This window comes from Palaemon carinicauda, chromosome 1, assembly GCF_036898095.1.
Source record: "Palaemon carinicauda isolate YSFRI2023 chromosome 1, ASM3689809v2, whole genome shotgun sequence".
NCBI lineage: Eukaryota > Metazoa > Arthropoda > Malacostraca > Decapoda > Palaemonidae > Palaemon > Palaemon carinicauda.
Genome location: NC_090725.1, coordinates 295,522,989 through 295,540,488, shown reverse-complemented (window position 1 = coordinate 295,540,488; position 17,500 = coordinate 295,522,989). Strand labels below are relative to the sequence as shown.

The window sequence follows — 17,500 nt, the reverse complement described above, 5'->3', positions numbered from 1 at the left end:
AAGACCATGGTTCAGAGGCTATGGCACTACCCAAGACTAGAGAACAATGGTTTGATTTTGGAGTGTCCTTTTCATAGAAGAAACGGTTACCGTAGCTAAAGAGTCTCTTCTACCCTTACCAAATGGAAAGTAGCCATTGAACATTAATTATATCTTGAATGAAGAATTGGTTGGTAATTTCAATGGTGTCAGGTGTATGAGGACAAAGGAGAATTTGGAAAGAATAGGCCAGACTATTCGATATATGTGTAGACAAAGGATAATGACGCCGTAACCAGAGAGAGGGATCCTATGAGTACTGTCTGGCCAGTCAAAGGACCCAAGAACTATAGCAGTAGTATCCCAACGGGTGGCTTGTGTCTTGGTCAACCTACAACCCGAGTTTTAGCCATTGTCTTATGTCTTTCATCAGAGCTACATTGAACAATGGAAATGCATTTCATAACAAAGGGTAACACATTTGAAATACAATTACAAAGTCTGATTATTTATGAAAAAAATTAATAAGGAATTATATGATGAATGACTTTAAAGAAGAATACAATTTTCCATGGAGGCCGCGTGTGTGTGTGTGTGTGTGTGTATATATATATATATATATATATATATATATATATATATATATATATATATATATATATATATATATATATATTGCATGTGGTAAGTAAACAAAAACCAGTAATTATGATGATGATATAGTAAATGGAGATAAAACTGGTCTAGTTAATGAGGAGTAAAAGACTGTATGCACCGCTGTAAGAATTGTGATAGAAGTTACTATTGTAATCTGTGAAGGTGGAAAGGTGAAAAGAGGTAGACCAGAAGTCTTGGTTAGTTATTAAGGGTGATTAGACCAACCAAAATCTATTCCTTCTCTGGAAGAAACTCTTCTGAGATTGTGGTTTTCGTTCTGAATTGTTAGCATGACGATGAAATAAGATTATTTTCTCTTTTTGTATTTTCCCTGAATCCTTTCATTCTGTCAAGATTGTCTCTATAACTTTCGAAGTTATTTTTTTTTTTTTAGTTCTGAAAATGGATTGCCTTTCTCGTCTTCAGTTACCCGAATAATTAATCCAAGTATATTAAAGTTTCATACACTGAATTTGTTATTTGTGCGAATTATTTTTTTTTTTTTCACGTAGTTGTAAAACTGCACATCATCATCTTGAAATATAAGTTCTTATAAACGAGAATATTTTTCAGTCGTGTACGAAAATATCAGAAGGCGATAAGATTATAGGTGCCGTATGAATGAAAGTTTTTTCAATCATCTTCGTAATAGGTGGTGATAATTATGAAGCCCATCTCGCCTATATGATAAGGTGCAAGTGTCTGACTATATATATATATATATATATATATATATATATATATATATATATATATATATATATATATATATATATATATATATATATATATATATATGTATATGTATACTGTGTGTGTATATATATATACATATACATATATATATATATATATATATATATATATATATATATATATATATATATATATATATATATATATATATATGTAGATATTTCTTTTCTGTTACGGTCACCCTGGTGAGAGGGGATACCCCTAGAGAAAAGGTGGAGGGGATTAGAAGGGTAGAATCTGTGTGTGTATACAGTATATCTATATCTAAATATTTTGCCGTCATTATTGACGGGTCGAGTACACTAGTTCATCAATAGAAGTTCCCTGACATGGATTCTGTTTACCAAAACCACGAGGACTTCTGGTCGGTGACGAGGAAGGAGGTCGACTTTTTCTAGACCCCAAGTATTGGAATTTATTTAGGGTCTTCTATTTCCCCCTCCCCCCTCCCCCCTCCTCCTTTTCACCGTCATCAGTGTCCCTGTGTCTGTGTGTTAGGCCCCCCCCTACAGCTCTCTTCTAATGAAGGCAGCAGACGTCACGGCCACCCCGAGGTCAAAACTCTTAGGTTGAAATTAAGATTGGGCAAGTTGGTTTCGGTCAGATGGAGGCCCTTAGGACAAGCTTTCAACCCCAGCTTCTGAAGGCCCTTCCTTGTTGGGGCCTTCACCTTACTCGGATCTCCGAGGGCTCGGCCTCTGGATTTGTATGTTATAGTTTATGAGAAGAGACTTCAGGATAGACAAAAGATGATAATCACAGTTTCTATACTATTCCAGTCAATTTATAAATCTCTCTCTCTCTCTCTCTCTCTCTCTCTCTCTCTCTCTCTCTCTCTCTCTCTCTCTCTCTCTCTCTCTCTCAAAAGTGGTCCTTAATAGATGTATTAAATAAAGTGTTGTTTTATGTACTGGAGAGATTATCTATGGACTTCATTCATTTTTTATATTCCATATGCAAAACAAAATTTGGCCTTATTTTTCAAAGAATAAGATTTGCCAATTCATTGCCTGGCAGAGTGATACTGTATAAGCTAGACTCAGGTTATTTTAGAAAAGAATTTTTGTTGTCATACTTATGCTGATAAACACCCATTTTTTATATCGCAATATTCAGAATAGTGTATATTTGTCGAGATTATTTGTATAAATTTTCTGCTAACTCTCTTATTTTTGTCGTCAAAATTTTGTCTTGTGGTCATATCTTTAACATCTTATTTATCATTGATGTGGAAATTGCTTGAAATTATGTACCATTCATTATTCTGGAAGTATTTAATTCCAACTAAATGAAATGCCCTGTTGATGACTTTATACTGGGATGCATTCCTAGGAATGTTGGGGTATTTCCCTGGGAAATTTGCTTTTTGTAATTTTTGTCGATTCTGTTTTATGTGTAGGTTGGGTAAAGTTCCAAGTTAATTCTCTTTCGTGTATTGAAAAGGGCCATACCCTACACTAGTTACTTATAAACTGGTTAGTAAAATACATATATCACAATGTTCGTAAGAAAATTTTTATAAACCAGATATTTTTATTTAATGCAAAGTTATTTAAATTATTAATGGATTTAAATTAGTATCTCAGACATACTAAGACAACAGGATTATGGAGAGAAAAAAAAATAAAATGTAATATGAACAAAATAGACTGAGAATAAATTTCTCTAGTTGTTCCATTTCCCCTTTTTAAACAAGGAAGAAGGAAATGAGTCCAAGAAAGCAATTGAAATTAAAACGTTTCTTCCAACCATTAACGAACGAGAGGAAATGGCGTCGGCAAGGAAGCTGCTAGACAGAACACGTGCCCGCTACGTACGTACAAAAGGCGCGTGTCCATTTAAGCTCCTCCAGCACGCTGGTTACGATTGTTAGTTACGGGAGATTTCTCATTCCTTTATGTCTGTGTCGTTTGTCATCCTCCAGAAGAGATTCCGAGGGAGTTTGTATTTGTACTTTAGAGCTCTTGATTCATATCATTGACATCCTCGGATCATATTCATTACGTCAAGGGAGAATGTGCGTCTGGGGTCCCGCTGGGTTGATTTGATCTGTAAATATCACCCTCTGATTCTTGATATTTTAGGACTGTTTTTCAATAACAATATGAGGGGCAATTCCATAACGCCAAACTATCCCTGGCATTATAATTTCACGGCACCGGAGGGGATAATTACGGCTCCTTTTAAGGACATGGCCCCTCCCCCTCTCCCTTCCCCCCACTTCCTCCTCCCTCCCTCCTCCTCCTCCCTCCCTCCTCCCTCCCTCCTCCCTCCCTCCACTCATAACCACCAATGTCTCTCAACTTCATAACACATCCAGGGCTCTTCCCATAACGCTAGGGGTGTCGCCTGCAGTTAAAGTGGTACCTATTAAAGCATCCTTATACACACCGCCACTCTACACGGATTCGAAGAAGAAGAAACAGCTTCTCAAGCCCGGAAGATATGACCGTCGTACTCACTCTCGTCTCTCATTGGCTGCTGATGGAATTAGATGGCCAATGATTGGCTAAGGAGCGTGACATTTTACTTTCGTTTGATTCGAGTTCAGGTTTTGGTTAGGAGATTTTTCTATGGGTGACGATGGCCATAGTCGGTGAAATAGTAAAATATTTGGAAGTCAAATGTCAGGTCATCGTTCAGAAGAGACTGGGCAACCGACTGGGACGGAGGTGGAGAGGAAATTCAACTGTTGGCGATTAATCTTGATGATAACCAGTTACTCAGTTCACAATTGACTGGAAATAAAGTAATTCAAAGTGTTTCAAGTGTGTTTCATCAATAACGATTTGTTTACATGAGCAACTTTGACGAGTGTAATCGTAAATCATCATTTTGCTTTTTTAAATTTAGAGCTATTTTCAGATTTTTTAATTGAAAATAATTATTTTAAAATTGTTATTGTTGATTATAAATGAAATGATTGTTTGACATATCTATCCCCGATAACATTATTTAAATATTTTGGTTTTTATTTGTGTTAAACTGGCAAACTGTAACCTCATTATTTGGTTTCCATTTAATGGTTTAGTTATTCAATATTAAAAGGAAAAAGTATGTTGTTTAAAGGTTGATCAGATATATATATATATATATATATATATATATATATATATATATATATATATATATATATGTGTGTGTGTGTGTGTGTGTGTGTGTGTGTGTGTGTGTGTGTGTGTGTGTGTGTGTGTGTGTGTGTAAGCCTTTTTGCATATTGGGTAGCATTTTTCCGATAGAGGTATAAAGCATTCAGGTTAGACTCTTGGGCAAAGACGGCTGGTTATGCAGGATCCCTTGAAAACTCCTTGTGCCTCTGATTACCAAAGTTATGAAATTACAGTCCATTTCTTTTAGCGAGACAGATTTGCACCGACTCGTAGCGGTGCCCTTTTTGCCCGGAAAAGTTTCCTGATCGCTGATTGGTTGAACAAGATAATTCTAACCAATCAGCGATCAGGAAACTTTTCCGAGCTAAAAGGGCACCGCTGCGAGTCGGTGCAAATCTGTCTCACTAAAAGAAATGGACTATAGTACTTGGTAGTTGGACTTCTGTGATGGCCACAACTAGAATTAAAGAATGTTAAAGACCTTTCTTTAATCTAATCCTTCTCAAGGTTATATATGTATGTATGTGTATATATATATATATATATATATATATATATATATATATATATATATATATATATATATATATATATGTATATATATATATATATTTATAATTATATATGTATATATATTTGTGTGTATGTATATAATATATATTTATATAATATATTTATATATATATATATATATATATATATATATATATATATATTATATATATATATATATATATATATATATATATATATATATATATATATATATATATATTCTGCAACAGAAAAGCTTGAAGCCTTGCCACTAATATTTTTGTTTTTAACGTTATATAATTTCTTTATAAATAAAAAGTTTATGGGAAGTCGTGTCTCGTGGTAATGTGCAATGAAATTTATCAGGCCCATGCTGCCTAGTTAGGAGTTGCAGAACTGCACAAGATTTTAATTTCAGCTTTCTCCCTAGTATGTAGTTCGTGAGAATTTTTTTTTTATTAGATTTTAAAGAGTTAATAAATTGCCCCTCTATCTGAAGTTTTATTTGTGGTTATCATTTTCATAAAACTACAATGAAACAAATAGCTATGTTTTCAGTCCCATTATTGCTTGATTAACTTGGCAAAAGATTAGCTGTATACATAGAAAGGTTATCATTGGCCAAGGGAAACGTCACACTTTAAGAACTATTAATTACTTACCTTATATAAAACACGGCCTCTTGCATTGGCACCCCGTAGAAATATTAATTATGTACATTTAACGCCATCTTAGGATACCTGAAAAGTTACTTGGGAAAAGTTTTCAATTAAAAGAGTTTGAATATATTGTAATAAATTTAAGCATAGGTAAGGTAATGTGAGTGGATGGAAGCCAGGAAGATGAAGATTTGAATTTAAACATAGACTGTGGAAAAATGGAAGATGTTGATGCGCATTTGGGAATTAATATATTAGGTGATGGTAGAATTGGAGACGAGGTTAGTCACGGTATAGGTTACATTAAGCAAGATACAAAGCAGGTTGTGTGCAGAAGACTGGAAAGAGACTGGGATGAGACTTATTAAATTGCCTTTAGAAGTCAATGTGGGTATGTGTGATAGGCTTGTTAAGCCAACACTCATTTATGGAAATGAAGTGTGGATGTGGAATATCAGTGAAAGAAAAAGAGTGGAAATTAAAAAGATGAAGTGGCCGTATAATATATGTGGATTAAGAACTGAATGATTGAAAAATAAGATAGAAGTAAAGAGCTAAAAGGGTAAGCGTAGGGGAAAAGATAAACTGGAGTATTTAGATATTAAAAGGAATGTATTACTCAATGATTGTTTTTAGGTGTTAACCAGGAAAGGAGACCCATCAAGAGTTTAATCTGTGCTGAAAAACTTATCTAAAAGTAATCATCTTAATATTCAAACAGGCAAATGATTGCGAGGTAAAAATAGATGTCGCAGTGTATGTAGGAGGGTTTGACACGCTGTTGCAGGTCAAAGAAAAGGTTACTATTTTGGTGGTTTTCTGCTTAGGGGGTTTATCAAGGATGAATGAGGCAATGACCGATGGGATGTTTTGTCTCTGGGCCCGACCTCTGAAACGGATATTAGAAAAATGGTATACATATGTGTTTAATTATAAGTAGAATTTTGCATATATCACCCAGTAGCATTAGAGATTTTGCAGGTATAATTGTATTTGGGTGCGACAGTGATTATAATAATTGATGGGTGGCTCTTAAAAGCTTAATTGCAATTTGTTACAACATTAGCGAAATTTCCTTTCTGCGCTTACATGACTAGGCAGCATTTGATTTGATTGTACCACCGTCGTGCATAATTCTCTCTCTCTCTCTCTCTCTCTCTCTCTCTCTCTCTCTCTCTCTCTCTCTCTCTCTCTCTCTCTCTCAGGCTAAGAGGTCCTAAGCGAGGCCTCCCTAAGGGCAAGAGCCACTCCTCCCGGGGTTCTTTACCATCTCGCGACGTCTCCGTCAGTGTTTCTTCTTTCGGGAGCTTTTCTTCCTCTGCTACCTGTTCTTACTTTCCTCATTTCCTCGATTCAACCTTTGTTTTTGGTGTTTTGATCTTCTCCCTTTCTCCTCCTTTCAGCCTCCTTCGATTGAATGTAACAGTTCTTTTTTATTTGAATTGCAGATGAACATTAATTGTCAGATTACAGAAATGAATTAGTGTAAAAGTTAATAATAATAATAATAATAATAATAATAATAATAATAATAATAATAATAATAATAATAATAATAATAATAATAATAATAAATGCGAGTTACTTAGTATGTTTTTTTTTACCTGTTAATTGGATGGATAATGAAAAATACGATCCAATCATTCACTGCTATGTAGATCTTAACAATTCATTCATTATTATTGAATTTACGTAATACCAGCGGTTATTGATAATTATCATGTAATGTGAGATCCAGTCATTGAAATCACCGGACAGAGTAAGTAGATATTTGTACACACAACTGCAAGTTCACCACGCTTTAGGGGTTCCTACGTTAATGATAAAGACGGTCGAAATGCCCGGGAGATGTCAACGTGCAAAGCAACAGTCGGAAATTATATCTTGCAAAAATGTACTTGTACCCCACAACAAGATAAGAAATAGTTTACGACAGGACCGACAGTGTAAAAGGATGAACGTTATCATAAGCAGGACAGATCAGTTTTTCATAGATTTTAAAATGTTTCCTTTAGTATGTATGGGACTTATATATATATATATATATATATATATATATATATATATATATATATATATATATATATATATATATATATATATATACAAATGCATACATATACATACATACATACATACATACATATAGATTAAGTAATCAATACACAAGGTCCTCGAACTATAGCCATCTATTCCTGTAAATACTTGGTTACAGAATCCAATCGTGTTTCATTCATAACCAATTATCAGTTACCCTTGGCAGTCTTAACATAAACGTAAGTGTTATTGCTTAACAGTGGGCAGGCAGCTGTTAGCCAGCTTTTGAACAGCTTGTTCACTAGAACGTGAACATCTCGCTCGGTTTCCCACCGTCCCCGGGGCTAAAGTCATACTTAATTACGAAGCATCGTAGCTGCTGGGAGCGAATTAGAAAACCACAATATCATAAGTCCGAAGGGTTTTCAGATGTACCATTAGAAGCATCCCTCCGTTGTTGACATAGCTGAGAGATTGATGGTGCAAAAAGCACTCTTGGGATGCTGTGTGTCCCATTGGAAGTTTGAATTACCTGGGATTTAGAATTTCTTGTCTTTTTATCACTTGTAATTTGCCATGTTAGTATACTGTATTTTATACTGTATTTTACCGGCTTGGGTTTTTATGTTCTCTTTATTATCTGGGTGTTTGCAATGTAGGGCCATGTTTCAATCAACGGGGTTAATTTTTTTGTAAGTAATTATCATAGGATTATCGTAGATTTTCTAAAGTCACTAGATTAAATTTTTTCCTCTGCCGTATAAATTTTTTTTTATTAGATTCTATCTTATATAAAAAATCAACCAAAAAATGTATACCTTCAACAGATTACATTCTTCGGCGTTTGCATTTCAGTCGCCATTTGATAATGCAAGTATAAAACATTTGGGAGTCACAAAGAATGATAAATAGAAATATGTATATTAACTGAAGAAATCAACATTCCTCGCACATGAAATGAAGAAACACAATTACTCTATTTCAATCTTTCTCAATTATAAAATTCACATACATAATCATATTTTTGCATCCATGCATGGATGCATGTGTTGCTTCAACAAGCGATAATGTGACGTGGCAATAGAAATAGTTATCCTCCACATCTCCTAGATGGTAATCTGCGAGGCTGACATTTTCAATCACGGCCTTTCTTTGGCGGTAGACCCCTTTGCCTTTGAATGCCCTCGTTACCGAAAAGATGACTGTTGAATCTCGATGATTCCCGATACCTTTCTTCGGCTATTGGATTCCTAATAACCATTGCTCTGGTTAACACCGGGAGGCATTATAGCTTCTGTAACCCATCACGGGTTTTATGAGATCCAATGACTCTATTGTCCTCCGAGGCCGTAGGCAGTGGGCTGATTTCCGTAAAATTGGAAACATTATCTCCTCCTGTAAAATAGCAGGGTATATCCGACTTTTAAAGGAGAGAGAGAGAGAGAGAGAGAGAGAGAGAGAGAGAGAGGAGAGAGAGAGAGAGAGAGAGAGAGAGAGAGAGAGAGGATGTTGCTCCTCCTTACCATCCTGTGATATCTCTTGATTGACCTCCAGATTAAATCACCTCAGGTATAAACGCTCAAGTTCATTATTCTTATGCTTATGATGATGATGATGATAGAGATCATTATTATAACGCAGTGTATATTCCTCCTATGTGATACTTATACTAAATGATTCTCCTTTTTATTTCGTACCACTCCAAAGATTTATGAATTCGTCCATTCAACTTTACCTGCACGCCCCTGTGATCTTTTCTAACGCCCATGACCCGCGGGTGGGTATTATTCTATCCTAGGCGCCCTATTTTTTACTGTGTTCATTTCTTATTGGATTTGATATCTGAAAGATAAGATTGATTACCTCGTCAGGTTCCGTATGTAAGATACTTAGAAGAAAAATGCAACAGAATTATATGAAACGAATTTAATATTTTATCGAATTCCAAGCGCATTACAAAGGCATTCCTTACAAAATCATAATTTATTTATTTTATTTCACTATTATTGTAAATTGCCCTAAAATGATAATCAGAAAGGTAGATTTTATTGTCATTGCCTTGTAAAGGGGCCGTATAGCGAATAATGTGATAAACGTTATCTTTTGAAAATTATATTGAATTGAGATTGAAGTTTCACATGGTTATTATTGATGCAAATCGACACAATCACGTATGTAATAAAAACAATTTTCTACTTCAGGTGGGGATTGAACCTAGTAGTCTCAGGTTCATCTTCATGGTCAAACCATATCATGTGTACAAAATATTTAAAGAATAGCTACAAGAACATTACTTTGAGAACTATCCATCAACAAATACTTTCCTCAAACTTATTTAAATTCAATAATCTTGCTTTGAAATAATTCTTAACCAGAATCTAGGAATTTCTGTTCAGCTGGAAATTGCATTATTATTATTATTATTATTATTATTATTATTATTATTATTATTATTATTATTATTATTATTATTACTTGCTAAGCTACAACCCTAGTCAGAAAAGCAGAATTCTATAATCCCGAGCGTGCCATCAGGGAGGAAAGGAAATAATGAAACTAGAAGAAAAGTAATTAACAATCGAAATAGAATATTTTAAGAACCGTAACATCATTAAAATAAATATTTCTTATGTAAGCTTTAAAAAACTTTAAAAAAAACAAGAGGAAGAGAAGTAAGATAGAATAGTGTGCTCGAGTGTACCCTCAAACAAGAGAAATCTACCCCAGAACAGTGAAAGACCAAGGTACAGAGGCTATGACACTGTCCAAGACAAGAGAACAATGGTTTGATTTTGGAGTGTCCTTCTCTTAGAAGAGCTGCTTACCATAGCTAAAAAGTCTCTTCTACCCTTACCAAGAGGAAAGTAGTCACTGAACAATTACATTGCAGTAGTTAAGCCCTTGAGCGAGGAAGAATTGTTTGGTAATCTCAGTGTTGTCATACGTATGAGGACAGAGGAGAATGTAAAGAATAGACCATACTATTCAGTGTATGTGAAGGCAAAAGGAAAATGAGCCGTAACCCGAGATAAGGATCCAATGTAGTACTGTCTGGCCAGTCAAAGGACCCAACAACTCTAGCGTAGCATCTCAACGGGTGGCTGGTGTCTTGGCCAACCTGCTACCTACCAAACAACTTAAGCTTCAAGGTCCATACGAAATACAAATTGCAGACTGGAGAACATGATCGCTTTCAGATTTTGCATTTACATGTTTTGCCAGAAGACGTTCAAAAACTTGATATTGGTGTTACAGAAATTTAGTTATAATCAACAGACCAAAAGCTACATCAATTGCATTCGCATATTGGATTAACATTAGTAATTCTTCATCAGTTGCGAGGTTGTTAAAGGACCATCTTACAGCTAAAAAGCATATATATATATATATATATATATATATATATATATATATAATATATATATATATATATATATATATATATATATATATGACAACGTATGCACTAGGAAATTAGTTGCATTCACAAAAAAGGGAAAGTAACATTGGCGTCTACATCTTCATAAACATTATAGCCAAGCAAAAGATTTTTTGAAGGTTGGGGGAGGAGGCACCAAACCCTAAACTAATCGGTTTAGCTTCAGAAGAACAAGAATGAGGAATATGAATTTCTCATTCATCTGCTTGATGTCTAACACATCAGTTTTAAAAAGATTAAAGATGAAGATAAAGGAAAATTTAATAAAAAAATTAACTCTTCATAAACCCCCTGGTATTCTTTTTGGCCCTTCAAAGCCTGCCCAACATAACCTTTGCAAGAAAAAGCAATTGGGAGAGCAAACTGACAGAATATTGTGCATGAGGGCAACCTTAGTAGAGGAACTCTAACCCGATCTGGAGAACATTGGCTTTTTTTGCTTTCGGATTGTTCTAATAGAAGAGGTACCGACCATGGCTAAATAAAGTCACTTCTATCCTTATCGCATAAGCAAATAGCCAAATGAACTGTAACAGAAGCTAGCAAATTGAGTGATAATGTGACGTGTAGTATGCATAATGTTATCAGATGAGCAGAGCGAATATGCTAGACTATGTAAATAGGAAAAAAAATTCTTACCTTGAAAATTACCCCAACATCAAACTACAGTATTTCGCCATTTTTTAAAAGAATCCTGCAGCTCTCTAGAGGAATATCTCATCTTGTAGCTGGTGCCTTGATCAATTTACTAGATAAACCATTATATTTGTTTATGATACTCTACCATCATTATATGGTCTTTTATCAATGATCTGGGTGACCAGCCGTAAAGAAAAGGTCCCCCCTTTTTTTAAACCTTATTATTATGATTTTTACGAGGTCACCCTGATGACCGAACACCTGAAAAATTAGACCCCAATTAAATAGGATGAACCAACACACACCTCTGATTTAGGTGAGAAAAGGACTGGTTATCAGTCCTTCCCCTCCTAATCTCTTCACCGGAGGCTAAAAGGAGATGCGAAATGTGATTAAGCACAGAGTAGCTCTTGCACGGATTGCCCAAAGGGGGGCTATGGCGAAAAAGTTTATTTGGTAATTGTTGATTACCTCCATTTAATTTGAGGAAGGTTTATTGCAGAAGGGTTGTTTTTTTCGTGCAAGGACGACTAGAGGGGGTTATTCCTGGAGTTTAAGGAAATAATTTCACCTTTTGAAGTTTACTTAAGTTTCAACCGGGCTTTTTTAAATCAGTGCTTTATTTTTATGCATCATTCATGTTGATGTGTAATACAAAACTTTTCCCTGTTATTATTATTATTATTATTATTATTATTATTATTATTATTATTATTATTATTATTATTATTACTTGCTAAGCTACAACCCTAGTTTGAAAAGCACTATGCTATAAGCCCAAAGGCTCCAACAGGGAAAATAGCCCAGTGAGGAAAGGAAACGAGGAAAAATAAAATATTTCAAGAACAGTACCATTACAATAAATATTTCTAGTATAAACTATGAGAACTTTAACTATACAAGAGGAAGAGAAATAAGATGAAATAAGAGAAAGAAAACAAATATTCAATCCACCCTTTTTGCGTAGTGGTGAAAATCGAATTTATTTCAATTCTAAATTTTTAAAGATTTTAGGCTTAGGAGAACTCTTCAGAAGGATTGTTGTTGTTCTACTGTCATTTCTACATGTGTTGGAACACTATATCATGATTGATAACTGGTATCGGTATATTAGCGTAGATTTTGCCGTTTATGATATTAAGTAAAGCAAGTAATGAAAAAAAATTTTCCAAAGACGTTATTACTTTTTATTTTATTTTGAATCCTATGAGAAGATAGAGAAATGCAATTATTTTATTTGCAGAAGAGAAATGGTAGACAAAATGGATAATTTTGCTGAGAGAGAGAGAGAGAGAGAGAGAGAGAGAGAGAGAGAGAGGAGAGAGAGAGAGAGAGAGGAGAGAGAGAGAGATCGTAAAGGAGGAAGACAATAGTTGATCAGTAAAGCTTCAGAAACAGAGGATGTCACTACACCCTTGAGCGCAGTAAACCTTTTAAACAAATTACCCTCAGTCCCAATGCCGAAAAGACTCATGAATTATGCCTCTGTAGTAAATTGTCGGCAGAAGTTCTTACCCCGGGGGACTTCGTGTCCTGGTGCATTGCATTGCCATTGGGTAAAGGCATTTCAAACGCTGCTATTCGTAATAATTTCCCGACTGTCTATCATCGTTCGTGCTGAAGATATTAGGTCCTGGTCTTGTGCAACAATGGTTTGAATCTCTCTCTCTCTCTCTCTCTCTCTCTCTCTCTCTCTCTCTATCGAAAAATTAAGCAGAATCGCTTGAGAAACAGTGTATGGTGGAAAGCTTTAGACTACAGTTAGGGATTTTGATATTAGATATTAAAGTCTCCTCTCTCTCTCTCTCTCTCTCTCTCTCTCTCTCTCTCTCTCTCTTATTCGCATACTCGGAACAATTGTTTTAGTATCTCACTCGCTTCTCTCACATTCCCTTACAAAAATGTCCCCCAAGTATGCGAGTAGCCAGCGGCCATTAGTAAACTCTGCCATTATAGGTAATTTTTGCGAGTGACGTTGTGACTAATCGGTGCTTTTTAGCCCATAAACTCGAGTGTCTTCATGATTTTACGTTTGTCTCGCGCCTATCACGTTTCCCGCCGTGAAAAGCGAGTCACGATTCGCCGACATAATTATAAGGGTCATTATTTCCTTCCCGTTGTTTACAGATTCATATGTCACTGACATGCGAGTGTCAGCACTTGATGAGTTATACTGTAGAAATTTATAGCTTTTTTTATTTTAGTTGTCCGGATGATACCCTAATATATTTTAAAGTCTTTAAACATGCACAGAATTCTAAATGGTTTTTATTTTTTTTTAAGAGTTTGTATGTACTGCATTATTGATTCATAAATCGGACAGGAATTATATATCAAATCCATTACGTTTTGCCTCATTTTGCATTTCAAAAATATATAAAAAATTATTTAAATACAATGGTATGAATTTCATTGCGATAATTTAACTTAACTAGCAAGATTCACAAGAAGTATTTAGATGAAGAAAAAACAAGAGCCCGTGAATGGGATTTGTAAAATGGTATTGATGATAGATTCATTTATATATGTCACTTGCTTAATTCTTTTAGTTTTACGTGTTATTGGTCGTAAAAAAAAAAAAAAGCTCATCATCTCTAAAGAAGTATTTGCTCCTCGGGGCTTTGTTGCATTTACGGTCGAAGTTTTCTAGTTAGTTTTCTCACGTGAGTTTAGGGTCCAAAAGTACTCTCTGAGGCATTTTCCCTCGGGGTACCAGCGGCGACTGAACTCAGTCGATTCTCAGCATGCAGCTCTGCTAGAGAAAGAGTGGGACATGTGAAATGCAGTAGAGGTATAAAGGGGTTTATGGATAAAAAGAGTAATTATTTAATTTTTTAAGTATTTCCTATTTTCCTGTTCCATCATTGTGCAAATTAAATGAGTATAAATTAAACTCTATTATTATTATTATTATTATTATTATTATTATTATTATTATTATTATTATTATTATTATTATTATTATTATTATTATTATTATTATTATTATTATTATTAGCTAAGGCACGACCCTAGTTATAAAAGCAGGATGTTGTAAGCACAATGGCTCAAACAGGGAATAAAAGCACTGCAAGGAAGGGAAATCAATTGCAGGAGAAGTAAAGAACAATTAATTTAGAATATTTTAAGAACAGTAAAATAAGCCATATATATATATATATATATATAGAGAGAGAGAGAGAGAGAGAGAGAGAGAGAGAGAGATGTGTATATGTGTGTATATATATATATATATGTGTGTGTGTGTGTGTATATATATATGTGTGTGTGTAGAGAGAGATGTATATATATATATATGTGTGTGTGTGTTTGTGTTTATAGGTATATATGTGTATGTAAGTGTTTTTGTAAATATGTGAATACATATATATATATATATATATATATGTGTGTGTGTGTGTGTGTGTATACATAGATACATATATATACCTATATACAGTACATATATACATATATACCTATATATATATAAATAGAGAGAGAGAGAGAGAGAGAGAGAGAGAGAGAATGAATCTATAGTCGTGTTTCAAAGGAAGGAGAGAGAGAGAGAGAGAGAGAGAGAGAGAGAGAGAATGAATCTATAGTCGTGTTTCAAAGGAGAGAGAGAGAGAGAGAGAGAGAGAGAGAGAATGAATCTATAGTCGTGTTTCAAAGGAGAGAGAGAGAGAGAGAGAGAGAGAGAGAGAGAGAGACGGTAGATTACATGAACAGCCTTACATGTTACGGGATAGACTTAGAAATAATCTGTCAAACACTTGATTGTGCATGATGTCAACTTGGATATTAGTTTATTAGTTTATACTTGAAATATTTATTATTTTCAACTGCTCTCTCTCTCTCTCTCTCTCTCTCTCTCTCTCTCTCTCTCTCTGTTATAAAGTTCATTATCAAGGGTGCGAAAGCACTGACGATGCACCGGCTTGGGTCAGCTGTATGCTCCGCCATAAGTTACTCAAGCGTTGATAAGGGGAACCATTTGTCATATTCTGATAAAGAGTTATTGGAGGAATAGACGCTATTAAACTTAGTTCTTTAACGAATCATCTATAATTTATAGTTTTGTAAAGGCTTTTGTTTTTAAATTTATTCACCTATCATTATTCTGGCTTAGCAATTTAGAAAAATTATTTTTTGTTTTTGTTTTTTTTTTGTGTGTGAAATAGTAGCCTACTTTGCATTTTATACGTAAGATATCTCTTTATAGCAGATTCTTCAACATGTATGTAATTCAATCAAATAGTCTTCATATGATAGTATTGTATATGACCTATTTCTAGCTTATCAATGACATTTTGGTCGTATGAAATTATATTTCAACTTTACTTGTTTTAGATAGTACACATTTTGTAACTTTGCCAGTTTTCAGTAAGACGTGAAAATCTTACCGCCATATGTAGTTGTTTTTATAAATAATTTTATTAAGATGCAGTATTATTACGCACACATCAACGACAACATGTGGAATGATGATAATAATAATATTTAGATTACTAACGTCGAAATATTACACATATTTTACGTGTAGGTTGCTTTAACTATAAGAGTTCGCTGATGTTCATATTTAGTTAAATTTTAATAGGACAATATCGTTCAACTATTTGGGTCTTGAGTAAGTTAAACACATTTGAGTCTTTTCTGGGTTTTAAATTCTGTATTTCATTTCCAAAATGCTTTTTATTCTCTACGTTACGCTCTGTTACATTTTCATATCCTTTACATTATCTGCTACCTTATTCAATACACATATAATTTGATTGATATCGTTGGTTAATCATGAAAATTAGCTAAGAAACTAAGCTTGAGAGAGAGAGAGAGAGAGAGAGAGAGAGAGAGAGAGAGAGAGAGAATTTTCCTATTTTACTAAAGTCTGTCCATTATATGAAAGAAAACGTGAATGATAGTGTTAAAGAAAACGTTTTATATTATAGCGTTAACTATGCTTATTTGAGAACAACGTCGTGTCTCCAACATTACTGTAAAACTATTTTCTGATCTAATCAGATGTATCAAAATATATATTTAGCATGTGGATTAATCGCATGTGTTTGTTACTTTGCGATTTAGATGACTGCTATATCTGTAATTTATTCTTTACTCTATTAGGAGTTAAAGTGTATAATTGTTGGAAGAATTTTTTTTTACACCATCTGTCATTTAGTTTAATCGATTATTATTTATGCATTTAGATAATTATTCCATAGAAAATAAGTGAATTGTATGTATATATATATATATATATATATATGTGTGTGTGTGTGTGTGTGTGTGTGTGTGTAAAAAACTTTAGCCCACCAATTTGATCTTCCATAACTGTGCGTGGTATTAGTTTCCAATTTAACCTTGAGAAGACTTAAGAAAAATTACATGGCATTATGATTAACAATATCTGTTTATACTGATGTATTTACGAGGCAGAAATTGTCATCTGTGGAAAGTAATGTGCAATGGATTGATTTGAGGAAGTTTATATGGAATTAAGTTATTTTTGTCAGGTGCCACTACAACTTCGCCAGGTGACACTACAACTTCCCATGTCACCATCAGAGCTTGATTATTAATTTTACCGAAATCTTTCTTTTTTAAACGGAAGGTTTTGCCATTTTATTTAGCTTAAACATTTGGCATTTCAAGCTTTTGATTTTTATATATGGATATAAATTTAGAAGACTAATAATAGAGGATATTCTTGG

General features: G+C 34.1%; 1 protein-coding gene across 3 annotated transcripts in view; it reads left to right on the top strand.

Moving 5' to 3' along the window:
- The window catches only part of LOC137657915 (cyclic AMP response element-binding protein A-like), a 236,176-nt gene that overhangs the window by 207,579 nt on the left and 11,097 nt on the right, over positions 1-17,500 (top strand). The window lies entirely within an intron of this gene.